Source organism: Oryctolagus cuniculus, chromosome 4, assembly GCF_964237555.1.
Source record: "Oryctolagus cuniculus chromosome 4, mOryCun1.1, whole genome shotgun sequence".
Taxonomy (NCBI): domain Eukaryota; kingdom Metazoa; phylum Chordata; class Mammalia; order Lagomorpha; family Leporidae; genus Oryctolagus; species Oryctolagus cuniculus.
The window spans coordinates 92,202,946-92,210,733 of NC_091435.1; positions in this window are offsets into that span (position 1 = coordinate 92,202,946).

The window sequence follows — 7,788 nt, forward strand, 5'->3', positions numbered from 1 at the left end:
ATATTGTGGTACAGTGGGTTAAGCTCCTGCTTGGGACACCCACATCCTAAATCATAATGCCTGGGATCAAGTTCTGCTTCTACTTCCAATCCAGTTTCTTGCTAGTAAAGAGACATTAGGGAATAGCATATGATGGTTTAAGTATGTGGGTCCCTGCCACCTATGTGGGAGACCCAGATGGAGTTCCTGGTTTCAGCCCCAGTTGTGGGCATTTGGGATGGAAGATCTCTGTGTGTGTGTGTGTGTGTGTGTGTATCTTTCTTTATGTCATTCTGCTTTCAAATGAGTAAAAATAAATAAACTTCAAAAAATTTGATGTCTCTGTAGAGTGGATCCCTGGAGCTTCTTCAGCTCCTGTTTTGCTACCTTCTGAGCCAACTTTCTATCTTGTAAAATTAAACCAGAATAATCCTAATCCTATTTGTCTCAGGCAGTCATGTTGTAAAACATAAGTAGAAAGCACCTTGTCACCTAAAAACTACTACAAAATAATCATTACAAGGAATCACCATAAAGACCAGCAAAAAAAAAAGGAAGGTAAATCCCTCCGTGCACTTACGACTCAAGCGACATTGCAAACACAGATGACACCATGACACCGTTTGCAAAAGAATCTCAGATATTCTGAATCATCCATCATCTTCTCAGACAAATATGCCAAGTACGGTAAATCCCATCATACCAAAATAGAACCTTAGATCCACAGGTGAAGAATTCTTAATTGAATCACTTAATGAGCAGTCATTACCCCAAACCCTTTACCCTACATCCAGGATTTAGGCTGGTGGTTTGAGGATGCCTGCAAACTCTTACTGCCCTACACACACCAGACTGAACCATGCAGTCATGGTCCCAATAAGTTGGCCACATTTTAGGGCTTAGGGCAGGACAATTCATAATGGGATAAACCATTCATAATTGTTCAAAATAGAAATCCTCCAAGTGCCCATACACAGAAGAAATGGAAACAAATTGTGATATATTGATTTCAAGGGAACACTATCCAACAATAAAAAGGGATCACACTACTGATATATGTGACAAGTGTATCATCAATAAAAAAGCATAAACTAGTGAAATACACCTATTGATACACACAAAAGCTTAGCAGTGAATTAAAGAAGCCACACAGTGCATCATATTTACTAGAAAATTTCCTTCATATTTGTTTCTGTAGGTCTAACTAATTAATTAATTTTCATGTTATTTGAAAGAGAAACAGAGAAAGAAAGGAGAGACATCTTTCATCAGTTGATTCTCCCTAAATGCCTGCAACAGTCAGAGACGTGTCCCATGGAATCTGGGAGCCTGGAACTCAGTCCGGGTCTCCGACATGGGTAGCAGGGCCCCATCATCATTTGCTCCCTCGCAGGGTGTGCATGAGCAGGAAGCTGGCTTCAATCTGCTCTTCCTTCCTGCAGGTTGACAAGAACGAAGCACACGACATTGCCTTTCAACTTTCCCTTCTTACAACTCTCAATTTCATTCTAAGAACTATGTTGACCATGTTCTCAAAGTTTCATTCTGCTGTGTCATTCACTTCAAAAGGAAAATGGTACTAGATTGATAGAAGATAGTAACTGAGGTCTACATGAAAGAATACAATGGAAAAATAGAAAATGCAAGTATATATGTTAAAGAATTTTTCCTCATCTCAAGGATTTTAAAAGATAATTGGCTGTTTAAAAAGAAGCATGAAGAATGTATTATGGGTTTCTTAGCACATGAGTAAAGAAAATGTATGATAATAGCGCAAAAGATGGGGTTGAAATGGAGGTTTAGTGCTGCAAGGTTTTATTTGATGTGAAATGATATATATATTACTTGAAGGTTGACAGTGATTAAAGATGTTGTTCAGACCCTAGTTGAATATAATTGATGATAAACAACAGAAACAGTAACCAATGCAGTAAACATCACTCTTGGATCAGCTTACACACTCTTGCCTTAAAAACTAAAATTGAAACACTTCCTGTTAAATGGGTGCAAAAACTGTGGCACCCAGATCAGTTGCAGAGAAGAAAAAAGCTTTAATGGAAAGTTCTACTGTTGTTATTTCAGAGGCAGAGAAAGAGAGAGAAACAAACAGAGAAATTTTCTAGTTCCTTCCTCAAATGCATGCAACATCCGGGGAGCCAGGAACTCAGTTGAGGCCTCCCACATGTCCTGAACTTGAGGCATCTCCCCTGCCTCCCAGGGTGTACAATACCTGGAAGCCAGACTTGGGAGATGGAGCTAGGGCTTGAACCCAGGCACTTTAATATGGGGCACAGGCATCTTTTGGAATATCATGACTAAGCAAGGGACACTTTGGGCTAATACTTTAGATTCTCTGGCTTTGCTCTGTAGTGCATTTGGTGCAATCATTGAGAAAACATGAGGGGCGGAAGAAGGGCTTGACACAGTAGCAGTTGCAACCATGGTGGGCGTGATGTATAAATGTGCAGGTGGTGTTTGAGGGATGGCACAGGTGGTCTGGCAGGACTAGCATGTCCCATCCTCTAAGTACTGCATAACTGGGAGCACATGAAAGACTTCTTGTCCCAGCAGTCACTCTGAAGATTTACCAACTCATGGGGGGAGGGCCCTTGAGAAGTCATCAGGTTAGTTTATAAGTCAGTCTGGAATTATTCTCTCTCTCCTATCTACAATTAGCTAGAAAACTTCTGGTTTGCTGTGGTGATGACCATGGATGGTTGACCAGGGCTGGCAAACCTTCCTGCCCTCAGTGAGTTGAAACCATAATCCTTTGGAGGGGCTTGCTGAATAAAGTGGGTCTCTTCTCCTTTCGAGTTCTTCCACCTATCCTCTCTTCTATCCCTGGAACTGAAAAATCACTTACTCCCAGAATTCAGGTCCTGCTTGCTGTCAATATTCATCAAATTGGTTCATTTACTGATCTGAAACTAACAATGCCCTGTATTCCAAATAAAGAGTGAAAACAAAACCAAAGGCATAACTCCAACATAACCATATTAGGTGTTTTAAAATTTGAAAGCATATACCTGAGTGCAAAGTATAAGTTACTCTTAGCCTTTTTTTCTGTCTCCCCAAGTGGGCAAAACAAAACCTGTGTTCCTGTTCGTGTTGAAATGAAGGGCTATTGTTTGTATTAACAATTAGAGTAAGATTTTTCTCCAATGCAGGTGATACTAAACCTCAGAGTATTTCAGGTTAACAATTACACCATTAGAGTTGTAGACCAGAACAATCTGCCCAACAGCCATCATTCAACCTTTATATATTTACTCACTGCATATTGAGCATGATGATAAATTAGACATTTTTCAAGGAAGCTTTGGGAAATTAAAGGAAATAAGAGTGAGTTTTAAAATTTAAGGTTCATAAAATACACTGAAATTAGTAAACAATTTATATGTTCAAGTTGTTAGCCATACTCCTAATCAGATTATTTGCATGTATATAATGTCATAGCATTTTGCAAAAAACAGTTTTACAAATACTCACAACAAGGATGAAGACAAACATCAAATCTTTACTGCTAAGTTGAATGCCCACCTCTCAATAAAAATTTTAAACTAATTGGGTCAAGGTTTTGAAGGATTTCTTGGAAGAATTATAACAGGAGCTGAGACAAGGCTTTTTCAGTGTGACCCTGAAGTCGAAGCACAACCAAACAGCAGCTACTAATAGGTCAAAGAGGACAAATCAAGAGCAAAGATCATGGTGTCAGTTCTTCGGGGTGCTTACTGAATTTTGAGAGGGCCAGAGAATGATAATGATAATGATAATATGAGAGCATTTTGAGAAAGTTAGCCACAGCTTCAGCCAAAAAAACACCTGGGAAAATGTTCCTGCCCAGTCTTCTTATAACACAAGGGCTGTTTGTAAGCATTTTGATGAGAACTCATTGTACATCTACCTTACAGTCCCTATTTTGCTCCTTATGATTTTTTTTCATTTCTTGGCCTTAAAAAAGAAATCTTTAAAAGGTACTCATCTTTATTCAGTGAATAAATTTTAAAAAGATTGGATTGACGTAGCTAAATTTCCACAAACTTCAATTCTTTAGGGAAGGACAAAATGGCTTGTATCAATACTTACAAATGTGTCTTGATGGAATTTATGTTGAGAAATAAAACTTATCTTTCTGTTTTTATAATTTAATTTTCCACAAACATCTTAAAGTATCCTGATACAATCTCTATTACTTTCTTTCCAAATTCTTTCATCTTTCTTACACATTATCTAATCTGCTGTTAAATTCATTCCATGATTTTTCTCATTATAAATGTTGCACTTTTCAATTCTAAAATTTTCATTTTATTCTGCTACATTTTCCTTTCTTAATTAAGATTTCCTATTAGTTCACCCATTATGCTGATGATATCAATGTTCCTTTAAGTTCTTGAATATAATTATAACAATTGTTTACTAACTTCATCTTTTTTCTCATTTCTTTGTTCTATTTTTTATGATTTTTCTTTTGGCTATGGACCACATATTTATGTCCATTTATAGAATTAGTACACTTTGTTGTGTAACTGACATTACAAAACTACATTATTGAAGGATTTTTGCTTTATTTCATAATAGTTTAGCCTCCTATTCTATCAGACATTGATTTGCTCATGCATCAATCTTTTCGAAGTCTGTCGATAAATTTTTAAAGGATAGTCTGGCACTACCGTTACCTTAGTGTTAAGCTCATTTTATTCCTAAAGTGTTGCTTTGCTGTAAGTTTTATAAATGTCTGGGATGTTCAGCAAAGGCTCTCCCCTCTGGCTACTGATAATGCAGACATCTCCCAGTCCTGTGCAAATTCTGATTATTGTTTAGCTCACGTCTTCCCAGGAGCTATTTTCCTCTGATCTTTTTAGCTTCACTGAATGCAATTTTTCTCTGCACATGTGCAGGTTGGTATTTAGCCAAAGAATCAAAGGGTTCCCTTAACAGATTTCTGGAGCTCCTCCTCTTCACAGCTTCCTTCTCTCTCTTAGCCTGCTGCGGAAATTTCAGCTGCCTGAAAAGCTCTGAATGTTGAGCTACTTCTTTTTAGCTCAGTGAAGCAGTCGTACTCTATTTTGGCTCCCTTTTTTCACACAGTCTGCAAAATGCCTCCACACCCAAAGCCATGATTATTATGGGGATTATCCTGTTTGTTTCTCCTATCTCAGAGATCAAAGTCCTCCACTACCTTTGGTTAAAACTCAGAAAACAGCTGTTTTATAAAATTTTCCTTATTTGCATTTATATGCTAAAAGAAGGCTAGTGTGGTGTTGGTTGTTCTGTGATGGCAAGAAGCTGAAATCCCAAAGGATTTAGCATTTAACTATGTGATACCTAGTGCTGTGTTGGTGTTTGAGCCTTTACTGATAAATAGTGCATCTCAGTCCTCAGGGAACACATGACCTGGTGGAAAAGAGTCACAAAAATAAGGCCAGGGGTGCCAGAAAATCTTTGGTAGGATAATGTATTGAAGATCATAGAAATGAAGGAGACGTTGAACTTTCTGAGGAAGTCAGCAATGTTTCCTAGAGGACGTAGCCTTTAGCAGGGAATCTCTATGTTGGCAGTTGGGGAACCTAAAGACACCTTAGGCATATGTACAAAAGAATGAGAGTGGATGCATGTCTCTGGAGGGAGGGGGTAGAGTAAGAAGCACTGGAGGCCAGCGCCGCGGCTCAATAGGCTAATCCTCTGCCTGCGGCGCCGATATCCGGGGTTCTAGTCCCGGTGGGGCGCCGGATTCTGTCCCCGTTGCTCCTCTTCCAGTCCAGCTCTCTGCTATGGTCCAGGAGTGCAGTGGAGGATGCCCAAGTGCTTGGGCCCTGCACATGCATAGGAGACCAGAAGAAGCACCTGGCTCCTGGCTTTGGACCAGTGCGGTGCACCGGCCACAGCGGCCATTGGAGAGTGAACCAACGGAAGGAAGACCTTTCTCCCTGTCTCTTTCTCTCTCTCACTGTCCACTCTGCCGGTCCAAAAAAATAAAAAGAAGCACTGGATGACTATTGTCTGGTTGCATGAGAGTAGAGCAAAAGCGTTACCATGTGAAACCTGTAAAATAATGTTCAAGTCAAACAAGGACATTAAGTAGATGCCCTTATCTTCGAGAGGAGAGTAGCTTCAGAACGATCAAAAAGCAAAGTCTCTGTGAATTCTAGTCCATGACTTGCTGATAGAGGTTTTGGGTAAATTTATTATAAACTTCAAGGGTTTTTTTTTCCCTCTTGTTTATACTAGGGTAAGGCTAGGTTCTATCTGAGAATCCTAGTGATAACTAATTTCATTAATGCATATGTAGTGCTCAGCCCAGTGTTTGGCACTGAAGTGCTGAAAATGCTAGCTACTGATATTGTTATGCAGGTAGGCAAATATACCCAGAGGATGTTTGTTCTGTGCCTAGGAATGTGTATTTAGAAATAAAATGCTACTGTCTAAATGGGGGATAAACTGCAGGTAGGAGAAGGATTGGAAGAAGACCAGTAGAAGTAGAATACGGAGTGTGCTAGAAGGTAGACTCAGTGGAGGCCAAGAAGGGCCACTTTCAATGAGTGGAAATGTGGCATGATCAGGGTCTCAGACAGTGCCTGATTGCTTTGATCCTGTTGCAGTGTATTTTACCTGCATCTTTCCAGAGCAGAGGTGCCCAGTGTGACAAGTACTGGAGTGTTTACGGTCAGGTGTTATAGGGTCATACATCCATTTGAAAGCATTACACAAACCAGGACAGAATCTGTATCAATGTAGAGGATTGCATTTTTCACAAATGGCTGCAGTAATATCTCTGGTCCCACAGGGATTGTTGACCTGCACCCCAAAGGTCTGGGTGGGAGTGTTACTGAGCAGATACAAGTTACATGACCTGAGTTTAGGCAACCTAATACAGAGGACACATGACCTTCTTGGGACATTACCTCTTAGAACTCAACCACTGTGAGCACCTGAGACTTCAAACAATTCCAAACCGTAGTCTTCAAGTTGCCCAGCTCTCCTGTGCTAACCAGAGATGAACTGTCCCTGACAACTCCTTCCCAAATGTGATTTTATCAAACGAACAAGCCAAAGTCCCTGCAAACCTCTGAAGAGATTGGGTTGTAGAGCAGCAATAAGTAACTAGGACACATCTTTGTATTTTCTTCCTGTACTTTTTACTAACAGCACACTTAGTAGCATTTCTTTCTTTTTATTTTATTTTATTTTTTATTTTTTTATTTTTGACAGGCAGAGTGGACAGTGAGAGAGAGAGAGACAGAGAAAGGTCTTCCTTTCTGTTGGTTCACCCCCAAAATGGCTGCTGTGGCCAGTGCACCACGCTGATCCAAAGCCAGGAACCAGGTGCTTCTCCTGGTCTCCCATGCAGGTGCAGGGCCCAAGCACTTGGGTCATCCTCCATTGCACTCCTGGGCCACAGCAGAGAGCTGGACTGGAAGAGGAGCAACCGGGACAGAATCCAATGCCCCGACCGGGACCCACCCGGTGTGCAGGCACCAGCCTAGTAGCATTTCTAAACTTTCTCAATTTTAAAAAATGCATTATAAAGGTTTCACATATACATAAAAATGTGAAGACCTTCTGAGCTAGGAATTTGTACTGATAAAGAAGCATAGGAGAGGCGATTCTACCCATGATATCGGTTAGCTTGCTCCAGAAAAGACTGTTCCCTGCCATTAAGAAACAGAAAAAGACTTTGCTGAAACCAGATTCTATCTCCCATGGCAATTATTTTGACAATATATTTTCCTTTCACCCATGATAATGTGTTTATTTTCTAGTGAGACATAATTTCTTTTGTAAAAACAAGAAAATTATGCCTCTCTTGAT